The sequence below is a fragment of the Chenopodium album genome, chromosome 7 (genome assembly GCF_948465745.1).
Source record: "Chenopodium album chromosome 7, dcCheAlbu1.1, whole genome shotgun sequence".
Lineage (NCBI taxonomy): Eukaryota > Viridiplantae > Streptophyta > Magnoliopsida > Caryophyllales > Amaranthaceae > Chenopodium > Chenopodium album.
The window spans coordinates 70,422,384-70,435,813 of NC_137840.1; the positions used below are offsets into that span (position 1 = coordinate 70,422,384).

Consider the following 13,430-nt stretch of genomic DNA (forward strand, 5'->3'; position numbering starts at 1 on the left):
TCGTCGTAATAGTATTTGTCGGAAAATCGACCTTTTCCGACAGAATTTCCGTCTGAAACACTTTTCCGACGGAAATTCCGACGGATTTTAGCATCGGAAGAGGTTTTCAAGGTACGGGAAAGTCCGTCGGAAAATCCTTTTAAAAAAACAAAAAAAAAATCCCGCACCACCCCCACCACCGTCATCCACCACCGCTAAACCGCCACCTCCACCGCAACAAATTAAATACAAAAACTCCTAAAATATCCGTCACAACCACCACCGGCCACCCTAAGAGAACCACCACCGACCATCTAAACCTAAACTAACCCAAATCCACCCACCAACACCTAAAACCAACCCTCACCCACCCACCTAAAACCGACCAGACACACCACACACCCAGCTACCACCCCCCACTGCACCACCAGCCCAAACCACTAGCTACCACCCCCCACCACCAGCCCCTAACCCGATCCACCACTCACACCCACAGCCCACCCCTAACCCGTTTCACCAGCCCCCCTAACCCGATCCACCACCCACACCCACAGCCTCACCCACTATAACCCTAAACCGATCCACCACCCACCAGAACCCCTACCCACCTAATTAACCGACCCGCTAATCGAACCCACCCACCAACCTAACCCAACCCCCTAATCGAACCCACCCACCTAAAAACACCAGCCACCTGAAAATAATTTTAAAAAAAATGAAAACAAAAAAAAATCACCCCGACACCAGTCCACCACAGCGCCACCAACCGAAAAAAATTTGAAAAAAAAAACATAAAACAATACAAAAAAAATGTAGAAAAACATGCCTCAATAATAGAAATTGGCTTTGAATTGTTGAATTTGGTTTAAATAGGCCAAATTTGACCACAAAAAGCCTAGATCTAGTCTTTTTATGGTCGAATTTGACCAAAAAAACCATTAATTTCTGAAATATTTGAGAAGCACCACCGCGTTGCCGCCACACCACTCGCCACCACATCAATCGTCGAAAAAAAACAGAGAAAGAGAAGATAAAGGAGGAGATAGAAAGAGAAGGAGGAGATAGAAATGAGGAGATGGTAGAACAAGTAGAGGAGATTACCAGAGAAGAAGAGAGGAGAGGAGAGAGAAAGAGGCGCATAGAGGAGAGGAGAGGAGAGAGAAAGAGGCGCCTCTTTCTCACAGATGGAATAAAAGGGTAAGAGTGTCGGTTAGGGTTTATAAAATAAAGGGCTTTAAAAAAAAATTTGTCTTCCGACGGATTTAAATTCCGTCGGAAATTTTGAATTACGACGGAAAATTCTATCGGAAAATACATAATTTCCGACGGATTTAAATTCCGTCGGAAATTTACGACGGATTATTTAAATCCTTCGTAAATTCCCGACGGAATTTAAATCCGTCGGAAATTATGTATTTTCCGACGGAATTATACGTCCGTCGAAACGAATCCGTCGGAATTAGGCTGTTTTCTAGTAGTGTGGACTCCCGGAGGGTATTTGAGACCGTACCATGGTAAAAATTTCTGCAATTTTTATTTACGGGCGAAAAAAAGTTAAAAAAAATTCCAAAATTGAAGACTAATATCCACGCTTTTTGAAAATTTTTGGAGTCTTCGGGGCCCGGTTTTGAAAAGTCTAGAAATTCTATGGAATACATCTCGAGGTTATATAATGTCGTTTGGAACCACATATGTTCATTATTTGTTGTCATAAATGTTCGTGGTAGGCTTGAATTAATGAAATCGGTGCAAGTTGTAAACCGGTAAATTGGTCGTTTAAAGGCAAATTGGTTGGTTTCACCCACCCAATAGGACTCCCGGATCGGAGGATATTAGGGACCATGGTAAACATTTCGGAAATTTTTATATCCGGGTGAAAAAAAGTAAAAAAATTCCAAAATTGAAGGCTAATATCCATGCTTTTTGAGAAATTTCGATTGTTTCGGGGACCGGTGTCTAAAAGCATTGAGATTTTAGGGGATACATCTCGGGGTCATATAATGCCGTTTGGAACCATATATGATCATTATATGTTGTCATAAATGTTCTTGGTAGTCTTGAGTTAATGAAATCGGCGCAAGTTGTAAATTGGTAAAATTAGTTGTTTAAAGGCAAATTTGATGGTTCCATCCAGACAATTGGACTCCTGGAGGGTATTAGGGACCATGGCAAATATTTCGGCAAATTTTTTTTTCGGGTGAAAAAAATTCAAAAAAATATCAAAATTAAAGGCTAATATCCACGCTTTTTGAGATATTTTGGAGTTTTCGGGTAGAGCTGTCAATTCGGGTATACAGGTCGGGATTAGGTCGGTAAGAGTAGGTCGGGTCAACTCGGGTCGGGTTAATTCGGATTAATTCCATAACCTATGTGGGTCGATATTGGGTTGGGTCATGCTTGAGTCGGGTCACGTCAGGTCATACTTCTTATCGGGTTAGGGTCGCGTTAATAACAGGTCGGATTACATTCGGATCGGGTGACAATAGGTCAGGTTTAATTCGGGTTTTCACGGGTTAGGGTAATTCTCGGGTTCGAGTCGGCTTTGGTTCAAGTTAATAATTTACGGGTTAGTATCAGGTCGGGTCATTCTTGGGTTTGAGTCGGGTTCGGTTCAAGTCAATAATTTGCGGGTTATAATCAGGTCGGGTCATTTCCAAGTCGGCTCATTCTCGGATTCAAGTCGGGTTATGTTCAAGTTAATAATTTGGAGGTTACAATTAGGTCGGGTCATTTCCAAGTTAGGTCATATTCAAGTTCAACTAACTATAATTAGATAATTATCATTTTTATCAAGCTAATTATTTCCTTTGATTATAATATATATGGCAATATACTAGGAAACTATAGTCTATAATTTAGGAAGATAATTATCTCCTTTGACCATACAACAAATATATACTATATTTAACTCTTAAATTTGAGGATGATGCTCCTTTCTTTTGCTGGCCTGAACCGACTTGGTCTCTCTAGACAAAATGCTTTGATCAACAATAATAAGGTGGTCGAAATTGCATTTAAGGTGATTTGAAATCGGGTCAGGAATAATTTGGGTTGAATTTAGGCCGAGTCAATAACAATTCGTGTTAATTTTGAGTTGAGTTAGTACCAGATTGAGTTGAATTTTTTGGTAGGGTTAGTAATAGGTCTGGTAAAATTTGGGTCGGGTCAATAACTAGTCGGGTTGAATTTGGGTCAGGTTAATAACAAGTCGGGTTGATTTCGGGACGGGTTTGTAACAGGTCGGGTTAAATTCGGGTAGGGTTGAATTCAAGTCGGGTTAAATTTGGGTTTTGACGGGTTAAAACGGGTTAGGGTCAATTTTGCTTCAAGTCGGGTTCGGTTCAGGTCAATAATTTACAGGTTATATTCTGGTTGGGTCATCTCCAGGTCAGTTCATGTTCGGGTTTGGGTCTCACATACTCGGGTCAACTCGAGTCTAGGGTTGGTTTCAGGTCGGGTTTGAGTCACCATTTTTTGGGTTAAGATGGTTCGGTTAATAATCGGGTTTTAATTGGTATTTCGGATCGGGTTAACTTTTGACAGCTCTACTTTTAACTTTGCTAAATTCTACCACGTATATTAAATTTGCAATTATGCACACAATTTAATCTTCTCCCTATTGATGATATATAATAATAATAATAATAATAATAATAATAATAATAATAATAATAATAATAATAATAATAATAATAATAATAATAATAATAATAATAATACTTGGTCTCTCGTTGGGTTGAATTCTGTTACTCTACTCCAGCCAGGTTGTTTTACGGGGAGCATATCTTATGGTCATGTCAGGGGGTGCAACAAGGTGATCCTCTAGGTCCTTTGCTTTTTGCTTTGGTTCTTCACCCGTTAGTGTGCCAAATCAGGGATTCTTTTGACTTATGTTTGCAAGCTTGGTATTTAGATGACGGTACTATTATTGGTGATACCTTAGTGGTAGGGAAAGTTTTGGAGTTGATTTTGGCGGAGGGACCTCGTCTCGGACTCCATGTCAACGTTGCGAAAACGGAAGTATTCTGGCCCTTGGAGGACCCTCGTAGCCGTCTCGTCGGTGTCTTTCCTCCAAATATTGGTCGTCCTTTGCATGGTGTTAAGTTGCTGGGTGGTCCTGTCAGTGCTGATTCCTCTTTCTGTGGTGAGCTTGTTTCGCAGAGAGTGTCGAAGACCATTGTGCTAATGGATGTTGTTGCTAAGCTCGATGATCCCCAATGCGAGTTGTTACTTCTTTGTGCGTGTACTGGGGTTTCAAAACTCTACTTTGCTATGCGCACTTGTCCTCCTCGTCTTTTTGAAACGGCGCAGGTTTCATTTGACGTGGCCCTTCGAGCTTTTTTAGAGCGTATTGTAACTTCTTCGGGGCCTGGTTTTGGTGATTGGCAATGGCGACTTGCCACCTTACCTTTTTCTTATGGTGGTTTGGGTGTATATTCGGCGGGTCATGTTCGGCATCACGCTTTCCTTGCGTCGCGTCTCCAGTCTTCTGGTCTTCAGGCTACGCTTCTTCGCGATTCTGGTATTGTTGGTCCGGGACCGGCCTTTGATGGTGCTCTTAGTTTTTTTTAACAGGACTGTGGAGACTGACCTTTTGAGTAACCCTAGTGAGATCGCTGCCCCCAGACTCATAAAAAAATTGGCAGATATATATTTCACGAATGTCACTTCATCTGTGGATTCCACTTTCTCCTTATCTCCGCGTCAGGTTGCCTTATGGAAGTCCCAACAGGGGAATCACTCTTCGGCCTGGTTGCGAACGGTCCCGATATCGGGTTTGGGTCAAACTATGAATGGTAAGGCTTACCATTGTGTTCTTTGCTATCGATTGGGTGTTCCATTGTTCTCCGTTTCAACACCGTGTTCTACTTGCTCAAGGGTTTTTGATGGAGATATTTATGGGGATCATGCAGTATCTTGTGCTGGGATAGTAGGTATTAAACATCGGCACAACGTTGTTCGTGACACCCTTGTTGATATTTGTTTTCGGTCTGGGATTTCTGCTCGAAAGGAGGTCAACGTTGGGTTGACTGGTGGGAACGAGGGGGCGCTACGACCAGCAGATGTGTTGCTTTATTCCTGGGATAAAGGACGTGATGTATGTGTCGACTTGACGGGGTCTTCACCTTTGACACATTCGGGGTTGTCTGACTTCGTTCCTGGTCGTGTTGTGTCGGCGGCGGCTCAGCGGAAGCGGGACAAGTATGGGGCACGTTGCAGGGCTAATGGCTATGGTTTTCTTCCTTTCTCCTTTTCTTCATTAGGGGAATTAGACAAGGATGCTATTGCGTTGCTGAAGCGGGTTCAGGCGTTCGCTAAGACTCAGGATATTGGTGCTCGTGCAGCTGCTCACATCTTCAGTAGGATCGGATTCGCTATAGCTAGAGGGGTGGGAGCCCAGATTGTATCTCGGCTCCCTACCAATTTCTTGTAAATTGATTGAATTTGTAGGTTTTTTAATTTAATAATAATAATAATAATAATAATAATAATAATAATAATAATAATAATAATAAAAAGAAGACATATTTGTATGGCAGGTAACTCTAACATACAGAGTATGCATTATATTAGTGCGTATTTGATTTGGATAATCAAATTAATTTAGGAAAAATCAAAGTGGAATTGCCAATTGGACTACTTTGTACAAACATGCACTAAAATCGCTTTTAAGGATAGGAGCAGGTCGCATAAGTAGTCAGAACATACGAGTAATACGAGTAAAAGTTTTTTCTAATTTTCTTTGTTTCAAAAATCAAAATAATTGGCTCAAATTTGACTTGGCACAATATGAGGCACTATACAAGATGTTACGATCAATAAAATTTTCGTTGATATGCCCAATTGCCCATGGATGTAATTAATACGAAGTATATTGAAACAATAATAGTGAACCACGTAAATCAATTTGTGTATCTTTATGTGTTGTTCATTGATCTTTCTTGTACCTACTAGGCTACTATAACAAATAAATTAAAGTAACAATGGCGGATACATAAAATTTAGTGCAAAAAATCTTCATGATAAATAACTACGGATCGAGTACATAACATTGAATTCTTTAGGACTAAGGAGGCTATATATGGAGGTCCACTACACCGTCCACTCCATTCATGGCTGCTACAGTATAAATTTCCAATGTTTCAACATTATTTTTCCTCAAAACAAAATAAAATTACTTTGAAATTATTTACAGCTATAACTTTGTTATAGGTCGGACCACATATTTAATTTGTACAACACCTTACCTATAAATTAAATTCTACACCAACGTTTATTAAAGAGATTGAAATGACAAATTGACATCCTCTTTCTTGGTTTTCTGTTTGTATTTGTAAAAAAAAATTATTCATCAATTGAGTTGTACAAACTAGTTTTAGTACGTACAATTTACAAGTGAAAATCACGTAATTTGAAGCCAAATCCCTTTACTAGGAACATTTTGGTGTACTACAAACAACATATAATATCCGGGTGGGGCAATATTAGCGGATCCGGGTGTTATTACCTCGATTTTGAATTGACCCGAGCCCGTTTGCTTTACGGGTTTTACATTGGTTAGAACCAACAATCTTTGGCTCATTGAGAATGAGTGTGTGTTAAAGGGTGGTCTTAGCATGGTGATTTTAATTGAATCTTGGTTAAACAAACCCTTAACCATGAACTTTACCTTGAGATTATTTCCATATTCGATCTTATGGCCCGAAAGCGGGTTAGTGATAGTGGGGCGATGATCGGCATTGCTCGGATGCAAGTATGAAGGAGAAAATGCTTCTAAGCTAAGTTCGGTAGGGTAGAGCACATTTGTGAAGTTGTAGGTTCTATGAGGGTTACTCCCACCTACTACAACCCGTCCGTCTCGTAGTAAAATCGCGCTCGAGTGGTACATCCTTGGGATCTGGGTCGATTTTTGGACTGTGAATCTAGACCCTTGGGCATTAGTTGGGTGGTAGAGCACCGGGCTGAGAACTGGGTCCCGACCCAGTTCCCACCCGGCGGTACCTGACCCCACCCCGTTAATTAATAGGACTTCCCCATGGGGCAGAATCAACATATCACCCATACATCGAGGCATTGGCATAGTCTCGATGGCCCAAGTGGGATTTTGATCAGTAATCTTCATTCGAGCACACGTATTTAGAGCTGTTAAAAACTGACCCGTATTAAGTGCCTTCAAGTATGACCCGGGCGGAGCACCTCCACATATTAACACCTCCATTTCAACATTCGATCCAAGCTCCAAATCCTTCATGGGTAAAAGAACCGCGGATCCGGTGCTCGGATAGTTCCGTGGTTCGCCACCCGGTATAGTCGGGTAGGTCCGCACAACCACATTTCTAGTATAGTCAAACAAAATGGCCTTATTATTAGCAAAAATAAACAAATTCCCATCCACGTGAAGAAACACAAAAGGGTACAAGTTGTTCTCTACTTGATGATCATGCGTTTGTGACAAAAACGGCAAATTATAAAGCTTTGTTTTTGGATAAAATTCATAGTTAAAAGCCCTACGTCCACCTATTATGATGGACCGACCATCAGGCAAGATGTGGTTAGTGGCGTACCACCGACGTTCCAACAACTCGTTAGGGTGCTCCACCCAATCGCAACCGCTACAAGACGGTTGGAAATATCTAACGACGCGTTCTCCATCGTTGAAACCGCCGGTTTGGATTAGGGTACCGTTGGGTAGGGTGGCACCGGAGGAACACCACGTGTCGGTTAACACGGTGAGGGGACGGAAGGTGTTGGAAATAGAGTCGTACTCTACGGAGTGAGCCGTACAATCAACTTGTAAGGCCTCGTCGTTGGAATCCCTACGACAATGGCCATTGGGTAGGGAGAGTCTTGACTCACCAAAGTCGGTCCTATCAAAGATGATAACACGATCATCGTTTAAGAGTTGCATGTGCATGGCAGAAATGCCGATACTATTTTGTAGGAGCTGCCATCGACCACCCCCCGTAGCAAATGTACTAGGGGGGGATAGGACGAGGATTGTAAATAAGAGAAGGATATGTGACATGGAATGGGATACCAAAAATTGAGTGTCAAAGTAAGTAATTGAGTTTTTTTTGGTTGTTTTGGTTGGTGTTTGGTTAAAGGAAGAATTTATATAGGAGAAATAAATGTGTACATAACCATGGTAGTCTTGCTTTTATATATATATTTTTTTATATATTTAGTTGGTTGTATTACATAGAGATATATATACGAAATACATGTTGGAAGGCAAAAACAGACAGTGATTTTAGTGGGAATTATTGTAGCCTTATAGGTAGGGAGTGAGAGCACATATTATTAGCTCATTGAGTCTTGTCCCTTACAAATTGCATCATGCAAAGTGAGGGTCCTCTTTCTTCTACTAACTTTTTGAAGAATTTTTTTATAATTTTATTGCTTACAATAATAACTTGATAAAGAAATGTTATATTGGACACATACTATTGCAGATAGCGTGATGTTGTATATGTTTAAAATTTATTTCAATTTAATATAAGATCAGTAAGGGTCTTGTATATCGAACTACTTTGTATGTCATAAACTCATAATAATGTGCGTCGTTTATTCTTTCATACTTTATTATGCATCCAAGTATACCTTACTATATATGGTACGCGTTTTTACAAACCTTTTAGCATAAATCACTACTTAAAATTTCAGATCAACTTTTGCAAGCTTTCCAGAAGAGAGATAGATGAGCAGCTAGCGCATGTACAACCAGAGCCTTTAATCTTCCAACTAAGTACCTAAAGTTAATTTATTTGATTCAAAGTAAATAAATGAAGAAGTGCTCTAATTAAGCCTCTATATTGACCACTAAATAAAGTTTTTTCTTTCACTTTGACTCAATTTATGTATAAGTGGTAAACATTGTATGACTAAAAGGAACAAAAAGAAGATATGATTTAATATTATTTGTTTTACTAAATTTATCATTTGGGGGACAAAGCTATTAATAACATATTGATATATAGCATAGTCCTATTAATTACATTATGCTATACGATATGGCACTATGTATATATATAAATGCGAAGCTAGGTTGACATGAAAAACGTTTATTTATTTATTTATTTATTTATTTATTTATTTATTTTGACTCGAATTATGTTCTAATCTGTATGCGCATTTTCCCGCATCAAGATTGCAAATTATGGAATACTCCTCCGTATATGAAAAAGTACATTAGTTTGACTTTTACAATCAGAGGGGGACCTTCCACTGGGGCCATTCGGAGCCAAGCCTCTCGTAAATTATTGTAATTAATTAGTTATTGAACTTAAATAATCTATATATACTTATAAAATATTAGGGCATAGTAATTAGTTTTGAGCAAGAAGTAAAATATTTAAATTCCCGCCCCTTTAATATTTTTGGCCAAAATTCGCCACTGTTTAACTTGATTTTATACTATTATATATTAGACATATGGCATTAACATGCATGTGTGCTAATGCACTTACCCAAATATAGAGGGAGTAATCAATTTCCTACTTATTTTATGTTAATAGTCTCCCTTGTACTTGGTATGTATTAGGGATATCTAATTTTCAAATTGAAATTAAGCCACATAATCCTCCTTTTCATCATGATATCATATGGAGAATTTAGAGGTATTAGTTATTTATACTCCATATCTATTTTTGTTCCATTTATATAAAATTTAAAAAACAACGCACCAGTATAACCAATTTGGTACAAAACTTCGTAAAAAAATAAATAAATAAAGGTGCAAAACACTTGACAAAAAATTATTTTTGATGGTCAACTTTACCAGTTTACCTAGTCCTATCCCTATAGCAAGTTGTACTGTATTAGGTCCACTAATTAATCAGAAAGGCCATGCAACCTCTTCACTATTGCCTTTTAGCTTTAACAAGTTGAATGTAAGATAAACTTCAGAGGCCCAATAATTTATAAAGATAAATGGTACGACGAAGTAGAATTTAAACAATAAAAATAATACAGTAAAAAAATATAAAAAATCAACCAAATTCTACCCATGTGAAATAAATTCAAACATTAAATACAGAGTATATAATATTTTGTTCACGTTAGTCTAATGTTTGGCACTAGAATTATTTATTTACTCCGTAATTTTTAAGAAAGAAAGGTACTCAAATTTAATAATCCATCTCTCGGGAATAAATCATCATAATCTAAAAGTTTTCCCATCTCAGAACAGAATACTTTTTTCAAAAGAAAATATTTTTTATAGGCTCATTTTCATTTACAGACTGGTGTTTAAACACTCTTGCTTTGGTATTATAGATAGAATAATATGCATTTACAGGAATAATAGTAATCAAAGTGTACATTGAAAATACAGGACACCCAACATATGTAGTGAATAAATTTAAAAAGAAAATAAGATAATTTGTTATTTAATTTGAATCAAAGGAAGTACATGTGATTAATTTAAAAAATTAACCAAGATTGATTGCAAAATGAAATTAATCAACAATTATTTGAATATTATAAAAAAAAAAAAAAAAAAAAAAAAAGAAAAAAAATCATGTAAGTTGAACCCAAATTCCTTTACTAGGAATATTTTGGTGCACCACAAATATCATGTAAAAACCAGGGGGTGCTATGTTAGTGGACCTAGGTGTCACAATCTTGACCTTATATTGGCCCAAACCAATAGGCATAATTGGCCCTTTTTTGGTCAAAACTAACATTCTTTGGCTCATAGAAAATGAATGTGTGTTAAAGGGTGGTCTAAGCATGGTAACCTTAATTGAATCCGGCTTAATCAACCCTTTAACCGAAAATTTGATTGTAAAATTTTTCCTGTACTTGATCTTACCACCTATGTTTTTTGTGGTTATAACGGGTCTAAGCCGTGTTTTCGACGAATCCAAGTATGGTGGCGAAAATGTCTCTAGGCTAAGTTCGGTAGGGAAGAGCACATTGGTGAAGTTGTAGTAAGCATGAGGGTTACTTCCCCCTACTAAAACACGTCCATCACGTAACAAAATTGCACACGAATGATACATCCTAGGGATTGTAGCTGGATTTTGTAACTCGAACCTTGATCCGGGGGCTTCATTTGGGTGGTAGATCATGGGAGTTAGGACTGGTTCGCGTCCTAACTCCCATCCTGCACTACCTTTCCCAGCACCATTAATTATTAAAACATCGCCATTGGGAAGGACCACCATGTCACTCATGACTCGAGCCATTGGCATAGTTTCAATAGTCCAAGTAGGGTTAGGATCAGTAAACCTCATACGTGCACACGTGTTTAGAGCTGGCAAAAACTTGTGCGAGTTTAATGCTTTTAAGTATGACCCCGCGGGTGCACCTCCGCATATCAACACTTCTGCTTCGATTTTATCCGAACCCATTTCTATATTCTTTATAGGCAAGAGAACGGCTGAACCCGTACTAGGGTAACTCCGAGGGTCACCCCCCGGGATAGTAGGGTACGTTCGTACAACTTCGTTTTTAGTATAATCGAATAAAATGGCTCGATTATTAGCAAAGATAAACAAATTCCCATCTACATGAAGGAACACGAAAGGGTACAAATTGTTTTCGGCTTTAGGATCAGTAGTGTCCTTTAAAAAGGGCATCGTAAAGAGTTTAGAGGATGGTGTTTTAGGGTAGAATTCGTAGTTAAAGGCTTTCGTACCACCCACAATTATCATCCTTCCATCAGGCAATGCGTGGTTAGTAGCATACCATCGACTTTGCAACAATTGTTTAGGGATTTCAACCCAATCACATGTTTTGCAAGACGGTTGGAATGTTCTAACCACGCGTTCCCCATCTCTGTACCCACCACTCTGTACGAGTGTGCCGTTGGGGAGGGTGGCGCCGGAGGAGCACCAATTGTTGGTTAACACCGTGAGGGGCCGAAACGTGTTGGATATAGAGTTGTATATTGCCGAGTGGGCTGTGCAATCTTTTTTGAAGCATTTGCCGTTGGCAAGGGTGAGGTTTGAAGGGCCGAAGTCAGTTCTATCATAAATTATGACACGGTCATCGTTTAGGAGTTGCATATGCATGGCCGAAATGCCAATGCTTTTTTGTAAGAGTTGCCATCGGCCTCCCCCTGCAGCAATTATACTGCGGGGGAGAAGGATAAAGAGAGAAAATAAGAAGAGAAGATGTGACATGACACGAAATAAGATAATTTAATATAATACAGAACGAGTTCAAAAATAAATGTGGGGTGAGGTTTTTGAATTTCTTGATGGTGAAATGGGAAAGACAATTTGTGGGATATATATACACAAACATGCATGTAAGAAAGCAAGCTTATGTAAGAGAACAAATTTGGGGAGGAATGTAAGTAGTTAGTGATAGAATGAACCATATTATTTTTTAATTCATTGAACCATGTTCCTCATATAATACTATATGAATAAATAGTTTAATTAGTTACGAGTAGTAGCCCATACATAGAATCCGAGTCCCTATAATTATGGGATTTTCTAAGGAGCATCAACATTTGATTACAGTTCATTTTGCTATGATTTTATTAATTAATTATACTTAACTTTTGGATGTTTGAATGTTTATTTCATAATAACTGTAATCATGTAAACATGATAATAAATTGGTTTACGAATAGGCATTAGATTGATATGGATAGTGACTAGCTCGAGTTCGAGGAAGATGAGATTGGTTAGTCATTGTCATGACCCTTTCTTTTTTGAATTTAAAAAAGGTTATTAGCCTACGATGGGTTTATGAAATATAATTTAAATGACTCGTGTATAGTCGACACCAACACAAAACCAATTCAATTCAATCAAACATGAGTTACATGACTATTTACCGACTCTAATTTTCATACATTGTACTTAATTAGATTATAATAGTAGTATGTAATGTTTTATGAACTATTATTTCAATCAATCATTATATGTTGTTATCTCCAGGTCTCATTACTCTTATTTATATATACACGAAATACAAAAATGCGAAGAATAATATTATGCACATACATAGTTTTTTAATTTTATTTGGTTTGACAATAATTCAATCATCAGTAACAATTAATTGCATTCCTATGTTTACGGTTTACTGACATTATTCAAATATTTAGTCAATGTTTGACATTCCAACTGCTAATAAACACCTCAAATACAGATTAAATGTATATGTAATAATGTTAAAGTTGTTACTAATACTACGTAGCATTAGTATAATTTTATCTACAACATATCAATAATTCAGTTATGTCCAACTGTCATGCCATGCAAAAATTCCAACGCTCATGCTAATATGCCATGCAGATCTTTATAAAAGATTTTCGATTTTTAATGTGAGTTGTGCTTAATTAATTAAAAAATTTCACCCTTTACGGTCTTTACACGTGGATGTGTGTGTGTTTTTTTTCCCTCTAGACCAAGGATGAGTCCTCTTAAAGTCTGTACACGTCAACTTAATTTCAGTTCAGTTCAGCTCTAAGGGCCTGTTCACATTTACTGAAC

The 13,430-nt window shown here is 38.0% G+C and overlaps 2 pseudogenes; both read right to left on the reverse strand.

The window, feature by feature from the left end:
- Window positions 1–6,163: 6,163 nt before the first annotated feature.
- LOC145638293 (aldehyde oxidase GLOX pseudogene) lies at window positions 6,164–8,089 on the reverse strand (annotated as a pseudogene).
- A 2,392-nt stretch (window positions 8,090–10,481) lies between these two features.
- On the reverse strand, window positions 10,482–12,107 carry LOC145638294 (aldehyde oxidase GLOX1 pseudogene; annotated as a pseudogene).
- Window positions 12,108–13,430: the final 1,323 nt, after the last annotated feature.